Here is a 16,961-nt window from a genome sequence, read left to right on the forward strand (position 1 = left end):
CTTGGGTGCGCTATACAAACGAATCCCTGAGGTCTTAACAAAGACATCTAAAAATATCCGTAACATAATAAGAACTTCAAACATTAGCGGGGAGCCATCAATACGATGCGGTCACTTCGAAGTCTTGCCTCGAATTGAGTTACTCGGCTCGAGCTTCGGGTGACTTGAGAGGGATTGGCGTCGTACAGAAATTAGATTGATTCCGGTGGAGTTAATTTAACTCGGGTGGTTAGATTACGGACGAATCTCCGAACCCGGCTAAGACAAACCCGCCTTATGGAAAGAGGTGCGTTTGACCCGGCGTTGATGCTCGCCTTCAAGCCCCACCTCGGAAAACGGAATCCATTTATGTTTTTCTTCATAAGGGGCTTGTGAGAGCCGTGCTTTGTCTGGCCCCTCACCTAGGATCCGTTTGCCATGGATGACCCTACCAGGGGCATGAAGCCCCAGACAACATGGCTCCTAGGATGTCTGTGCCTCCTTACCAGCAAATTTCTGGAAGTCCACATGGCGTCTTTGATGGCAGCAAAGGTGAGCCACTGCTTTGTAAAGTCTTCTTGCTTGATTTTCAATGGGCTCACCCCATAGAGTACAAGGTCTGCATACAGCGCTTCCCTTGCCGGGAATTGCAGGTCGCCCACAAGTCTACAGCAGCCCTGCACTACCAGAGCAGGTGCAACACCGACTCCTGGGTGCCACAGCCAGGTCGGGGGCACGTTGAGAGCGCTGACATGCCCCGGGAGTGCATAACGGACCTGACTTGGAGGACATCATGGGCCACCACCCGTAACAGGTCCCGGAGTTTGTTTCGAGAGGGCGCGGTGGTTGACATTGTGTCAAACTGTTGTGGGCTCGCCGAATGCAAGCCCGTGCACTGGACACGCCGCTTCCTGCTCCTGTACGACAGAGATCATAGACCTGTGATTTGTTAAAATTTCACTATTCTCTTGCTCTAATTTAAAGTTCTTCAAAAACTTCTTGACTAAGGAATAAGAAGGTGACAGATTAAAAGACACAGGAATTCTTTGGTCGGTGGGTATTAGCTTTATTTTCCAAAGGTATGAGCCCATCCGGAATCGTGTCATTGCTTGGCTTTTCGGTGCATTTGGTGTAACAAAGCGCGCTTCACAGGTGCAGGGCAACATATCTTCTACCGAGGAAGAGGTTTAACTCCGGGACTCCTTCTCCTCCGTTTTTTTTCTTTTTCTTCATGGTGTCCCTCTTCAGTCCCTCTGACTTGGATTTCCAGGTGAAGTAAAAAATGGCTCGGTCCAATTCTAAAAGCAACTTCAAAGTCAAAGTCAAAGTCAAAGTCTCCTTTATTGTCAATAGCTCCGCATGTCAAGACACACAAAGCGATCGAAATTACGTTTCTCACTATCCCAGGGTAACAAGACAGAGTTCACAACGCACATACAAGTAAACAACACAGGAAAAATAAAACAAGAAGATGAACAATAAGAGTGATAGCACGCTAGCCGCTCCCGATCCACAGCAGAGTCCGGAAAGATGACAGTCAACCAGGCCACTGTGAACACGAGCACACAGCAGGCACGCACTGTCCGGTTCGTGGATCTTATCAGGCGAACGCAACCCATCTTGTCGTCCCGCGAACGAACGTACGCCAGTAGAATGGAAGGCACGGCTGGGCGAGGTGGGGTGGCCGCAAGCCTGGCCCGATGTCTCCGCGCTGGCCCCTCTCCCGCTGCCTCGCAGACCCGCTGCCGACGCATCCCAACAATGCTCCAGGACGGAGCAGTCCGAGCTCACGACGCAGTCCAACCGGGGGGAGGAAGAGCAGGCCAACTTACTTGTTGGGATGAAAACAGAACTGATTAGTAAAAGCAAGGGTAAAATCACCACTTTTATGGTTAAAATTCTCTCTTCTACGGTCAGCTCTCTTAATCCCCCAAACCCAAGAACAGATACTGTTAGGGTTTTACAGAGTATCCTTATCATAGGATTATGTTGGAATGCAACAGGTAATAAATACCTTACCTTGTCCTCCTTATCACAAGATCGTAAAACATCCCCTGAGATGTTTAGACTAGAGGACAAGGGCTTTCTATTCAGACTACCCATACCCCCACTCTGTTTCTCTTAATAAATATGTCCTTGCAGTTGGGGGAGCTTCAGACTTCACTCCTTCAACGTGTGAACTCTCTACCTGCAGGTGTCTAAAAGAACTTGCTTGTCTCCCGTGTGGTTCTTGCAAAATAAGTTGGAGTGAACAAATCTCTAACATTTTGGTGCCGAAACCCGGGATCCCTCATACCCGCTATCTGGCTGACGAAGGAGGACGTGATGCATTGTCGACAAGCCAGTGTCCATTAGGAGGACCTGGAGAAGAAAGTCCTGGGAAGAGACTTCTTCGCTGGGCCAGCATCTTAGGTCTGCCTTCGTCTGACAGAGGTGGATTGACGGGACCCGGCAGTGCAACGAACCAAGGGGACAAGTAAGTTAAGGGCCTGAAGTTGTGTGCACGAGAGATACGGCTTTGGTTTGTCCGAGCTATGAGATACGGCTTTGGTTTGTCCGAGCTATGAGATACGGCTTTGGTTTGTCCGAGCCATGAGATACGGCTTTGGTTTGTCCGAGCCATGAGATACGGCTTTGGTTTGTCCGAGCTATGAGATACGGCTTTGGTTTGTCCGAGCTATGAGATACGACTTTGGTTTGTCCGAGCTATGAGGCCTAAAAAAGCGCTGGCGTTTGTGTGATTGAGTGTGTGACTGGTAGGATAAATTGACTAAATAGCAGTTCTAGCATTGAGCCACGGCAATAATACAGGCTAGAAATTTGTTGAAAGGTCAATTTAAACCTGCATTGAGGATCCTCAAAGACATAAAAGAAATAAATAAGTAATAATAATAATATTTTTGAGAAAAAGAAATTATATAACCTAAAACTACTAGAATTAAGATGGGAAATAAAAACGGTAAATCTCTACCTCTTGACGGAGATGAGAAGTACATGGCGAGTAGATTTCTTAATTGTATGCAATATATGCTGAAGTGGAAGAAAAAGTATGGAGTAGAAGGGAAGTTGAGAGTTGAAGTGTGGAAGATAGTAGTTGATGTTTTAGAAGAGAGTGTGAATAAAAAGAAAAAATGGACTGAAAAAGAAAAGAAAAGAGAGAGAATTGGATTGTGCTAAAATGTGGTTAAAAGCTTCACAAGAGAGAAGAGAACAAATCCAAAAGACAAAAGATAGAAAGATGAAAGGTGATGAGGCTGAGACTATGTTTGTCAGGCCGGAAGACAATGAGGCCACAGTGCGCAGGCGCACTGCCGCGGCCACGGCTCCAGCCGACGCTGAAGGGGCAGCTCGAGCAGAGGAGCAAGAGGGGCCTTCCGCTCGCACACAAAACTTGTATCCAAGTTTAAGAAAAATTCAGCCCCCCCCCATATAACAGCAAAAGAAGTCAGGGTCACATTATTAGAAGTCCTGTACAAACAAGAAGTTTGACCACTGCTGCGAGATTTTCTCAAAATTTAGACAAGGTTGATGTGTGCCCAATGATACAGGTGCCAAATCCTCTTGTAGGGGAAGACCAACTCCCACATACATATGTTTTCCGGCCATGGACTTTGGAAGAGGCAAGAAAAGCAGTTGAAGGGGTTACCCCTGTTGCTGAAGACCCAGATAAATGGGCAGAGGACATGGCTGGAATTATACATTCCTATAGACTGAATGGACATGAGGCAGGAGAAGCTGCAATGTCCTCCTTGGGAAAAGACTGGGCAAAGGTTAGAGGAAATTATACAGGCAGAAATAATCAAGGGCCTTTTCCCTATCCCGTTGAGGGAAATCAATTGGGAGGGAAGTATGCAGCACAATGGAATGGTCTTGTGCAAAGAGTACGAACTATATTTCAAAGACGAGCGAATTATGGTCATTTGGCAGCAATAAAACAGAAGCCTGGCGAAGATACTGATGATTTTCATTTGAGATTTGAAAAAGAATTCAGGGTGCATAGTGGCATCCCATTCAATGATACAGCTGAGAGTGCTTATCAACAACAGCTTAAAAATGCGCTCCTCACTAATTTCCGCCCTGAAATAGGCAACTGGGTGAGGAAACATTTGGTGGAAGTGGATGTTGCAAGTGTGACAACAACTATGCAATGGGCTTGACATGCTGAAAAAGTGATCAAAAAAGGCAAAAGTTCTGATGTATTTCATCTAGATAATGATGATGAACTAGATGAAGATACAACAGTCTTCTTCCAAGGGTCCCAGCAAGGCAGAGGAGGAGGTAGAGGGCAACAAGGTCGCAGGCCGCCATATAATTCAAAACCCCCACGAGATACTGACAACTGTTGGAACTGTGGGAAACGAGGACACTTTGCAAGAGTGTGTCGTTCTGCAAAGCAATATCAATCAAAGGGTGCAGGAAGGGGCAGAGGAAAAGCCAAATTTTTAGCATGACAAGCTTCCTGATCTTTGACCACTTATGCTCATACAGAGAAAGAAAGAATAGATGCCCATATGACAGCAAAACATGTCATTGTCAGATTATTATAATTTTTTTAGATTATTAGAAGTCTTGTCCATCCAAGAAGTATGACAATGCTGTTTGTATGCCCAAATTACAAATGACTAGAGCTCAAATTGTGTTACACTAAAGTTAAAATATGCAAATCACGTGGTAAAGAAATGCAACTTGCTTCTAGAAGATAAATAAATAAAATTAGAATGTGCTGTCCTCGTGTGCATGGGAGGGACCAGCTCCTGATCGACCACAGGAAATGGCCAGCCTGTGACGAATCATTGTTGCTGAGACCTACCTTCCGCACGCGAGAGCTGTGCATGTGTGTGCGTATGTGTTAAAGTTAAAGTTAAAATCCCAAATTGATGAAGATTGGCTAAACTTTTAGTATAAAGACATTTGCTAGACTGTTGTCTATTCAATTAACACCGCAGAACAGAAACAATTTTGACAGAAAAAAAAATAGAGGAAAAGAGAGAGAGAAATCTGTTTGCGAGCAGAAACTAATCCACAATAGTGCATGTTAAGTGTCGAGCACACATGAGAAATTCGAAGAAGAAAAAAAAGAAAGAAAAAAAAAACGACAGAACATGCTTTCAGGAATTGGAAGAAGCTAAATTGTGAATTTAAGATTTTGCAATGCTACATTTAATAGGAATAATTGATTGGTTGTGTTATAAGATTATGCAAAATTCTAAATGCAAGCTAAATCTGAGAGATTGAGTTCTTCAAATTTAAAAACAAAGAAAAAATTCTGATAAATTTGCCAGTTGTTTATTTTAGTTGTTTTTTTTGGACTGGTGGATTGTTCTACCAGGAAACCTGAGTTGAAAATGATATATGAATGTTGTGTGGTGAGCTTGGATGAATTGGGACCAATGTGATAGTATGACTCCTTTTTGGAGACTGTGTGAGATGCATATGATGAGCATTGATGAATGATTGCCTGAATGAAAGGTTGAATGGTTGAAGTCGTTGGCGACTACTATGGAAAATTAGTAGAGCGACTTTGATGAAAGAGTGATTTTGAGCAGGTTGAATGTTAGAAAGAAACACGTAGCTTTTGGATTGATAATTAACTAGAAAAAAAACTGGAGAACCAGTAACACATGTAGAAGATGTGTGAACTGAGAAATTGAGAAGCGTTTTGGAAAGAAAGTCAAATTAAATGATGATGGAATCGTATGTAGTACAGAACGCATTCTCCCAAAAAGTTTGTCAAGGTGTGAGTCATGGGCGTTGCCAAGCCTCAAAAGGAGGGAGTGAGTAGGACAGGTAGTGGAAGATAGTAATAATACAACACTTTATGACAATGAATTTTCGAATACATTTGGTGTTATACTGTGTTAAATTTTTTGTTCTGGTGTAGATAGGTTTGCAACACGAGAGATTTAGAGGTTCAAAAGAAAGACAGTTAAAAGAAAACATTTTTGATTTGGACAATTGCAGGCTAACAGGAACATGAGAACGATAAGAACTACGAGGTGGGATCCAATTTCATTGGGGAGATTGAGAATTCACAGCACCATACTCTAAGTCACATTTTTGAGCAAGCATGACAATAACATGTGAGAGGTCAAGACATACAGATCAGGGCTTGATGTGGAACGCAGACCTCGATGAGTTGATTTTCAATAATGATACTGAAGACAACATACTGTCCGATTAAATTGGAACTATAGATAAAATGTAGCTCAAAAATAGGATGAGTTGCAGGATTTACGATATAAAAACGAGACCGCTGTTATTAGGAGAATTTGAAGTTTGGTAAATAAATGTTACCAGCAAATTGATGGAAGCAGCTAAATTTGGAGATAGTCTTACAAGTTTGACGTCCCAGCCTGTCATTCTCAGTGTCAGGGCCCCTGAAACCCAATCCGAGTCTTCGCCTGCAGCCGTGAACAACTACAAAATGGTGCCTGGCTCTGAAGCACCTTTGACCTTTGGCGAAGGACAAGAAAAGACTACTGTTGTGCTTGGAGAGGGGCAAGTACACTCCGGAGGACAGACAACATCCTCGGGGACGGAAAAGACAGTGAAAAGCGGAGGAACTCACAATGATGAAAATTGACTCATTTGAACAATGGACTCATTCAAGAGTGATGGATGGGGTCGCTCTGAAGCAACAACAAAAGAACACCAACTTGAGAGGGTGAAGTGCAGCAAAAAGATATGGACTTGGAGTGTCCGACAACCAAACCGCACTCCTTGCTACGGCATTACCAAATTTGGTGAAGCTTGGTTCAAAGTGGAAGGGAGGTTCATTGTGCACTGAGTTTGACAGAACTGAGGAGATTTTATAAATAAATAAATAAAAATTTGAAAAATACGTAGGACTACAGAGAAAAGCGTTATAATCAGAGATTGAACGGATTTGGATAAAACAAATAGGCTAAAACAGTAGGAAACAAGAGCAAGATCTGATATTTTGGCTCATCAAGCTTAAGACGTAGAGGTCGAGTTATATAAATTTTAGAACAGGACATTTGGCAGTCAGGAGGAAGCTAGGTTGCTCAATGTACCTACTCAATACAATAGTAAGGTTTTTGTACCACAGTGGAGGTTGGATGGTCAGAAAGTTAGATACGTTCAATTTTTGACATTCACACAATCATGCATAGGAGTCACAAGGCGACAGTTAACAAGACAATGACTGCAATAGGGGCCACCTACGACTGCACCGACATTAAAAAGTAGAAGCGAGAGAGCAGAGTATGGGATTAGATGCTAAAACGTCTGCCATACAGTTACCGATTTGAAAAATACGTAGGACTACAGAGAAAAGCGTTATAATCAGAGATTGAACGGATTTGGATAAAACAAATAGGCTAAAACGGTAGGAAACAAGAGCAAGATCTGATATTTTGGCTCATCAAGCTTAAGACGTAGAGGTCGAGTTATATAAATTTTAGAACAGGACATTTGGCAGTCAGGAGGAAGCTAGGTTGCTCAATGTACCTACTCAATACAATAGTAAGGTTTTTGTACCACAGTGGAGGTTGGATGGTCAGAAAGTTAGGTACGTTCAATTTTTGACATTCACACAATCATGCATAGGAGTCACAAGGCGACAGTTAACAAGACAATGACTGCAATAGGGGCCACCTACGACTGCACCGACATGAAAAAGTAGAAGCGAGAGAGCAGAGTATGGGATTAGATGCTAAAACGTCTGCCATACAGTTACCGATAGGAGATTCTATCAAAAGAAGCTACACGAGAGATGTGTGTGTGTGTGTGTGTGTGTGTGTGTGTGTGTGTGTGTGTGTGTGTGTGTGTGTGTGTGTGTGTGTGTGTGTGTGTGTGTGTGTGTGTGTGTGTGTGTGCGCACTCTGTGTGGGTGCAAGCGTGTGAGGAGAAAGAAGGCATGGGTAAGACAATCTCTTTTAAACCAGGAGGCAATAAATGGGAACGCCCCTGTCATAAATAGTTTTTGGTTAAAGGGAATCATTAGGAGGTGTTTAAATTTTTCCCGCAAACACTCCTATTTGCCAGTTAAATGGGCACGACAATTGACTACGAGAGTTGCAAACAACAGATGAAGAGCAGTCCTTGGCAGATTATATGATCAGGACGCTCAAACTGTGTCAAAGACAAATTTACTGCCGCTTGATCTTTCCTCCTCACAGGTCGACAACCCCATCAATCCAGAAGACTGGGTCTACATCGAGGTCATCAAAAGAAGGAACTGGGCCAGCCACGACGGGAGGGACCATTTCAAGTCCTGCTGACTACAGATGTTGCATCCAAGGTTGCAGAACCCACAAATGCATTAACGACGACTGCTCTCCAAGAGGAAACTGGATGGGAGCTTTGGACATCACCGCTGTGTGCCAGGATGAGAGAGCCGTTTTCAAGGTGTAAGGCGCTCTCCAACCAACATGGCTACACCATCGAACGGAACATACTTCATACAGAATGGCTGGTGGCTTTGTGGTCACAAGGTTTATCGGATGCTGCCCGCCAACTGGACACGAGCGTGTGCGCCGGTGTGTGTGACGGAACACACCTACAGACTAGAACATCATCAGCTGACGAAAACACGAGCACATATACAACTTCTTAGACGTGACAGATGTGATAATGATGATGAGACGTGGATTGCGTAGATGCTGTTCTGTTGGGCATGTATTACGGAAACTTTTTGATTTGACCATCGAAAATGCTTCGCAAGTGATGGATACAATGATGTATTGTTTCTGTGTTTTTCTGGTCGCCTAGGCCAAAGGTGCCGTGTAAGAATTTTCCTGCTAATAACATCTGGCCAGCAGGTTTTTCGCTTACACAATAAGTTTGATCTGGGGTATTAAGGTAATACCTCATCTTCACTGGAAAGTGTTGCTAACATTGTTTGTTGTTTTTTTTATTTTTACTATTCTACTTTCTTCATTATACGTATATATGTTTTTTTTTTCTTACTTGTCTTTGTTGTTTGGGGTGGCATAATCATATGATAAAACAGGAGGGAGATGTTAGGGTTTTACAGAGTATCCTTATCATAGGATTATGTTGGAATGCAACAGGTAATAAATGCCTTACCTTGTCCTCCTTATCACAAGATCGTAAAACATCCCCTGAGATGTTTAGACTAGAGGACAAGGATTCAGCCTACCCATACCCCCACTCTGTTTCTCTTAATAAATATGTCCTTGCAGTTGGGGGAGCTTCAGGCTTCACTCCTTCAACGTGTGAACTCTCCACCTGCAGGTGTCTAAAAGAACTTGCTTGTCTCCCGTGTGGTTCTTGCAAAATAAGTTGGAGTGAACAAATCTCTAACAGATACTACACTTGATCTTAGCCAAAAGGCAGAGAAGCGATGGAGTATGCGAGTGAGGGACACGCTTACAGGCTTCCCCGTCTACCCATTCTCACCAACGGTTTGTTAGAATAGGCCTCTTTGGCACATGTGATTAGCTAGGGAGCGTGAGCTATGCCATTATATCGCTGTAACCCTTCTCTTGCTTTATTAGCTTTCTCTACTCTATGACACCCTTTGCACATATGTAGAAGTCACTCTCGGTTAAGACGACAAGGTCACACATTATCACACAGGCTAGGCAGAGTCGCCTCCTTGCAGGAAGGCGGCCAGAGTAGTATAAGAGCAGGAACCTTGGCGCTGGGAGAGGGACCTTCTTTTGCATCTCGCAGAAAAGGCTCCACAGCTGTGCATCGATCATTTTGGCATACATTAAATAGTTAAACTGTGAAGGCTGCCTCTTGGTAATTACTGTTAGCATGTTGAGCATTAAAGATAAAGAACTGGGAAGAAACCTAACAGGTTACAGTACGGAACAGAGTGCTGCTCTTCTGGGCACTAATAAATCGGCAAACCTGTCTGCCGACTTATTTGTTCACTCTTCTTCACTCGCAGTAATGCATGAAGTTCTTGAGGCATATATGTGTCCCCTTTGACCAGTCTCTATCCAACTACACAGTGTAGGTACCTATTAAAAGGGTAGTCCCGATGAACATGAAAGGCAAAGATTGATAATTCGCCAAGAACTTTCCAGGGTATCATATGTACAACGGCTGCACCGAAAAGAGTTGGGCCAGAAGAATAGTACGGAACTGACAGAGGATTATAACCCACGCCTTAGGAGAGACTGGAGCCTAAATCCAGCAACTTAGACCGCTCAGCCACACTACCTACCAGCTGCAGTTCCAACATTGAATTTTGTTGACAATTCTATTAAAACATGAAAGTGTATAAAAAGTTGGTTTCTCCACCAGCATCCAGGTTAGTGCTGCCCGACTGAGCTTTGTTCATAATGTAATGAACAATATGAGTGACAATCAGAATCCAGTTGCGAGTTGGAACCAAATGCTTGTTTGCCGATTAGAGGACTTGAAGAACTTCTAGCACTGAGCAGCAGAGTGGCACAGCGGGTGCGTGCTGGGCCCATAACCTAGAGGTCGATGGAATCAAGCCATCTTCTGCTGTTTGGAGTTTGTCTGCTTTGGACCTTCTTTCAAGCCATGCTTTTGAGAAGAAATGTCGTGTGCATAATATTTTCCACACGTTGGTTGTGCTGCATGGAAGTCGACCCATCCTCAATGCATACAGTTTATGAGGCATATATGTATTTTTTTTCACTAACGAGGGGTTTGGTGATTGCGAATATGAAACTGGTGGGATTCGGTACCTCCAACAAGGTTAAGAACCACTGCTCTAAACACTTCCTATAGCTTCCAATGAGAGTGTGGATTCTGGTTGAAGGTATATTGGACCATTCTTCTTGACAAATCTGTAACTCCTATAAACTTCATTTCACTTCTCAAATATCACTGTGTCTGTCTGCTATTGCTGATCCGAACAGCCAAGGATTTATGAAGAAAATCTTGAAATTGATTAGGGGTGCCCAAACTTTTGCATATGACTGTATATGACCAAAGATTTGAGGTCCAACCGAGACTGGAACTGAGATCACTGGATTCAGACTCTAGAGTGCTCATGAAACCCTCAGGTGTAGGGAAGCATACGATTTCATGGGGCAGCCCACAAGCTGCTGCCATCTGTAAATTTTTCCCAGCTAAATGACAAATTATTTGAGGTCCCACCGAGACTTGAACTCGGATCACTGGCTTCAGAGTCCAGAGTGCTCACCATTACACCATAGAACCCTAGCAGTGGCAGAAGGAGGAGCATAATTTTTCTGAGCACAATGCACTAGCGCTCATTTTACGAAAGTGACAAAAGTAGTGGAGGCAGGGCTTACACACTCATAGGGCTGTACACAAAGTACTGAATTGGAATTTTCAATTTTTTTTTCCATGTAAATGACTACATTCTACCGTGGCACCATTGAGAGCGTCCTTACCAGTTGCATCGCTGTCTGGGGTGGTAACTGCACTGAACAGAACTTGAAGGCCCTGCAGCGCATAGTGAATACGGCTGGTAAGATTATTGGTGCTTCGCTCCCCTCCCTGAAGGACATTTACACCTCCCATCTCACCCGCAAGGCAACCTCGATTGCAAGAGATGTGAGTCACCCGGCTCACTCTTTGTTTGACCTTCTGCCCTCTGGGAAGAGGTACAGGAGCCTGCGCTCCCGCACCACCAGACTCGCCAACAGCTTCTTTCTCCAGGCTGTTAGGGCCCTGAACTCGCTACCCCCTTCTGCGTAGCGTGCGGCACTGTTGCGCTATTTTCTGGAATGTCTGCTGTACGCGCACTTGCTCCTTTTTTTTTTGCTCCTCTTATTTATTTATTTATTTGTTGTTATTTATTCATTATTTATTCGGGACGCTTTTGTTATACTTGTTTACTTGTTTGTCTGTTGTGGGCCATGTCTTGTCACCGTGGGATAGGGGGGGAACGAAATTTCGGTTTCTTTGTGTGTCTTTGGCATGTGAAGAAATTGACAATAAAGCTGACTTTGACTTTGACAAATTGGAAGTTCCACCAAGACTTGAACTTGTATTGCTAGATTCAGAGTGCTCACAATCACAGCATGCAAACATTGATTGATTGATTGATTGATTGATTGATTGATTGATTGATTGAACATTTATTGATCCGGGGGTGGGGAAATTCAGGCCCCAGCAGAACCCATACCACAGAGCGGGTACACAAAAGACACACAGATGGCATGAGCGCAACTCAATAGGCTCTCATAAGGCACCGTACAACGGCGCCACAAAGACATCACAGCAAACCAAAGCAAAAAGACAAAGGAAAAAATGTAACAGTTGCCAACTAGCACCCCTCAATATCAGAGAACACCCCAAAACACACAAAATACACTCCACGGGGTCCATAAACAGGTGAAAGGGCAGTCCAGTTCAACGGCGCTCAAAGGACCGTGGTCGTGAATCGGTGAAAACATCACAAAACAGGCACCCTGGGCACCCAGTCGGGGCACGTGCAGATGGTCACCACGGGGCTTGCACGGCGAAGGTCGTTGGTTCCGACGAGCACAAGGCTGCGAGGCCAAGGCGAGGGACCCGTCAGCACCAGCCGGATAAGCAGGAAGCCGGTCTCGACCGATTACACGGTAATCCAGAAGAGCATTAGCTTTAAAACCATCCAAGATCTAAAGTAAGTTCCACCAGTTGACATTGTAACTTGGAGAACATGTGATTACTTTATCAAATACTATATGACCAAATATTTGAGGTCCCACTGAAACTTAAAACTCGGATCACTGGATTCAGAGTCCAGAGTGCTAACCATTACACCATGGAATAGACACACACACGCACACACACGCATGAACACACAGGCACACACGCACGCACACGCACTCACACACACACACACACACACACACACACACACACACACACACACACACACACACACACACACACACACACACACACACACACGCACACACAAACAATACTCAATGCAGCTGTATAATGTGGACATTATTTACCAAATCTACATTGAAATTATAATGAATACATAAAAAATAAACTAACTATGGCGAAAGGATAGCCAAGAATGAGAATATCATCGAATGACAAGATGAACAATAAAAGCAACTCGAAATAAGCGATATGGGCATGAAAAGGTTTTAACGTTCATAAGGGGTGACCATGAACCAACAGATTAGGCTCCACTAGGTTGTACCCTGATAAGTTGCACTCACTGAATGTCTTCTGGATGGATGAACTGGAGGCAGTTCTGGAGTGGGTCTGCAGTCAGCTGGCCAAGCCAAGAAGGAAAGAGTTGGCTTGACAGTTAAAGGTAAAAAAAAAAAAAATGGAAACACAGATTAGAGGCTGGTTTCACCCTACACGTGGTCAGGGGAGCATTTTAGCGGAGTGTCGCACACCTGGCTGTTGCTGACTCAGAGAGCTTCTGGCTCACATTTGCAGAGGTGTCCCTGGCACACTTTGCAAAGCAGACAACACTGACAAATAAATTTAGAAAACGTTGTTTCCACCCAGTCTCAAACAGGGGTTGTTTCGCATCTTCGAAGAACATGATGACCACTACGCTATGGAAACTGCTGTGACGTCCAAAGCATTTTGAGAAGCCCGGCAAAAGTTCAACAAAAGTGAGTGAGGAAGAAAGCAGGCACTTATGAACTTTTTGATTTGCTTTTCAAAACTGTGCCAGCAAATGCAATGTTTTCATTCAAAGAAATGAACTCCGCGCCGGGGAATTGAAGCCCTATTTGCCGAGCCCAGGCTAAGTCGTTTCGCTAAAGGGTACCTGATTTGAGACTGGGTGAAAACTAGGTTTCGCACTTTTGTATAACTTTTGCCAGGCTCTTCAAAAGGCTATGTGTGTCAGCGCAGTTTCCACGGTATAGTGGTTATCACATTTGCCTCACACGCTGAAGGTCCCTGGTTGAAAACAAGTCTTAAGATCCTTTTGATTTTAAACTTTGTGTCAGGGAATTGAAGCTCAGTTTGTCAAGCCGAGGCTGTGAATAGCATAGCTAAAACGGGCTGTTGCGTTTTGTTCAAGATGTCCATCGTTAAGCAAGGAAAACAAAAATGTGGAGTAACAGTTTTTGTAACAGATATTAGGTTGTTTAATGGCGGTCAGTGCACAAGGCACTTCAGCAGAAGAAACAACAAGGTCACACTCCAGATCAGAAGGCTTTATACTGACCAAAAGCAGGAACAAGGAAGGGAATGGGAGGGAAGGATAAGGTATGTTCTGTTATCACCTGAATATCCTGTTATTTACTGAATGTTTTGTGACTATGCGCCATGGAACTTTACTGAGCTCTGTGTGCCGTGTCTGTGCTCACTGCCTATGTGTAAGTGAAAGTCACAAAGCTCTGTGTGCTGTGTCTGTGCTCTGATTGAGCAACTATGTTTGGGTAAATTATTTACACATTGATTGATATGATGAAGTATATATGTTTGTATAAACTAATAAGAGTATCTGCACATTGCTGTGGCTCCCTCTTCAGGCCCTAATTGGATCCCCATTCACTTCCATCCTTTCCGTTCATTATCTGTACCGCGGGGGGTCGCAGGCGAGCTGGAGCCTATCCCAGCAGCCAATGGTGCAGTAGGCGGGGGACATATTGTAACTGGTTGCCAGCCAATCGAAGGGCACACAGAGACAAACAATCATTCGCACTTGCACCACACCTATGGGCAATTTGGATTACTAAATCGGCTGACCAAGCATGTTTTTGTGATGTGGGAGGAAAACCCAAGGAAAACCTACGCAGGCACAGGGAGAACCTACAAACTCCACAGAGGTAGCACCAGATCACAAGTCAAAAGTCCTTATATGATACAAATGGATTTGCTTTCATGTCGAATAGTATGCTTTGCATGTTTGAATGGGGATTTGGGGAGGTTTCACTGAAGATGTGAATGAATGAGGGACACTTTGGGCCAGTAAGTAAGGTGCACCACCGTAGCAGATGTTTCCATAGTGTGATTATCACGTTTGCCTAACACGCGAAAAGTCCCCAGTTCGTGATTGGGTAGAAACAGCTTTGTTACGTTCCGATTGATAGCGAATATGACATGGACCTGAGGACTGGATTTCAGTGATTAATGAATTCTGATTAATATCATAGTCGGTTTGGGCGTGCACTTCCAGGGTCATAATTGTGTGTCTACCGCTACCTCGTGGCAGTCAGGCCTAAAAAAAAGATGGGAACGCCTGAGGGAGTTTCGCCAAGATGAATTAGGAAGAACTTTATAAAATAAAGTTGATGTTAAAACGTAGGTGGACGTAATGTCTGGAAGCTTGTGTTCAACAGAAGTCTGTTTGGCAACAGTGAACAACGGACAAATTCAGCAAAGTAATTTAATTACGCCATGACCCAGATTCGTTCCGAGGATGCTACGGCCACCATGCTATACGATCATGACCGATATGATATCACAATAAGTTTAGGGTCTTTTATTTAGGATCTTCAGCCAGGACACCCAGGCAAACCATGAAGGAATGTTGATCTTAAAATGTTGGTGGAACTATCCAACTGTGCAGATCCGATGATCCCAAAGATTTGGGGTAAGACAACATTGAAAAAACCTTTTTCTTTGTTGACAGTGTCACTTCTATTGTGGCTTAGCTCTTCTTCGTTTCACATCTAAAGTATCGTATCATTTTACCTTGCGGCTTATACTAAACCATACATACCATATCATGTCACCCATACAACTCATGCATGAGATGCGATGGCTGAGATATTTAGGCGATGGGTTGCCACTCATCATTTCAAATCACATCCTAGTCGGATTTTCATTATCTTCACATCCAAAGTGTCTTGGCACAACATACATACCGTGACTTGTCAACACAAGACTTTCAAGACGAGGTGGCTGAGAGGTTATGGCGATGAAATGCTAGTCCGTTGTGGTCTGCACACCTGGGTTCACAGCTTCATCCCCGTCGAAGGTTGGTTTTAAATTTTTGTACAGTGGAGCCTCGGTTTTTGAATGTCCCCGTTCTCGAACAAATCAGTATTTGAACAAAAAATTCGAGATTTTTTTTTTGTTTCGGATGTCGGACGAAATTCGGTTGTCGAACCTCGCGAGATGAGCCGAGAGAACCCGCATGCCAACTGACTCCGTTCGTTATTAGATTCTCGTTACTCTGAGGATTGCATCAACTCTAATCGTGCCTCCAAAGGAAGCAAGTGGGAGCAGTAAAGCAATCCTAAAACACAAAGACGCTCCCAAAGCAATGCGACAGTGAGCGCCCGGTGCGCTGCGGTTGCGCGATCGGACCAAATTAAGCTCCCTGCGCACTGAGGTCCACTTAAATTCTGGAAAGTACATCAGGACTTTAAAAATATTTTGTAAATTTTAGCGACCGCTCTGTCACAATAATGCGAGCAGCAGTTGTGCGGTCGGCGACGCGCTGCAGTTGCGTGATCGGACAAAAATCATCTCCAGATGATTGATTGATTGATTGATTGATTGATTGATTGATTGATTATAGATCCCTGGGGGTGGGGAAATTCAGGCCCCAGCAGTATTCATACCACAGAGCGGGTATATAAAAGACTCAGATGACATGAGCGCAACTCAATAGGCTCCTATAAGGCTGCCACACAACGGTGCCACAAAGAAAGCCAGTAAGCACGAAAGTTAAAAGCCATCAAAGCAAAGCAACAAAACAAAGGAGAAAAGTAACAGCGGCTAACCAGACTCCCTCAATTCCAAAGAACACCTCAAAACACACAAAATAGCCTAATAGGGTCCATAAACAGGTGTAAGGGCAGTCAAGTTCAACGGCGCCCAATGGACCGTGGTCGTAAATCCGTAAAACATCACGAAACAAGAAAACATGTGAGCAGCGTCCCGGGCACCCAGTCGGGACACGTGCAGATGGTCACCATGGGGCTGGTACGGCAAGGTTCCTACGAGCACGAGGGAGCGGACCTCCCAAACGGGTCGCGGCTGCGAGGCCAAGGCGAGAGACCCGGTCAGCATGAGCCGGATGAGCAGGATGGCCATCGTAGAGTCACGACCGATGTGTACAGCCATCCCAGCTCCCAGGGAAAAAAAATATCCGATCCGAAACAATCTGCACACGC

At 44.2% G+C, this 16,961-nt stretch overlaps 1 long non-coding RNA gene, 1 other non-coding gene and 1 pseudogene across 2 annotated transcripts; all 3 read right to left on the minus strand.

Moving 5' to 3' along the window:
• Positions 1-9,226: 9,226 nt before the first annotated feature.
• On the minus strand, positions 9,227-9,309 carry LOC125975897 (U2 spliceosomal RNA; annotated as a pseudogene).
• A 1,731-nt stretch (positions 9,310-11,040) lies between these two features.
• On the minus strand, positions 11,041-11,112 carry trnaq-cug (transfer RNA glutamine (anticodon CUG)). The gene has a single exon. It is a non-coding gene; the product is annotated as a tRNA-Gln (tRNA).
• Positions 11,113-11,979: 867 nt separating this feature from the next.
• On the minus strand, positions 11,980-16,577 carry LOC125975097 (uncharacterized). The gene is made up of 2 exons (XR_007483874.2): positions 13,086-16,577; positions 11,980-12,505 (listed from the first exon to the last, which is right to left on the minus strand). It is a non-coding gene; the product is annotated as an uncharacterized lncRNA (long non-coding RNA).
• Positions 16,578-16,961: the final 384 nt, after the last annotated feature.

The sequence above is a fragment of the Syngnathus scovelli genome, chromosome 9 (genome assembly GCF_024217435.2).
Source record: "Syngnathus scovelli strain Florida chromosome 9, RoL_Ssco_1.2, whole genome shotgun sequence".
NCBI lineage: Eukaryota > Metazoa > Chordata > Actinopteri > Syngnathiformes > Syngnathidae > Syngnathus > Syngnathus scovelli.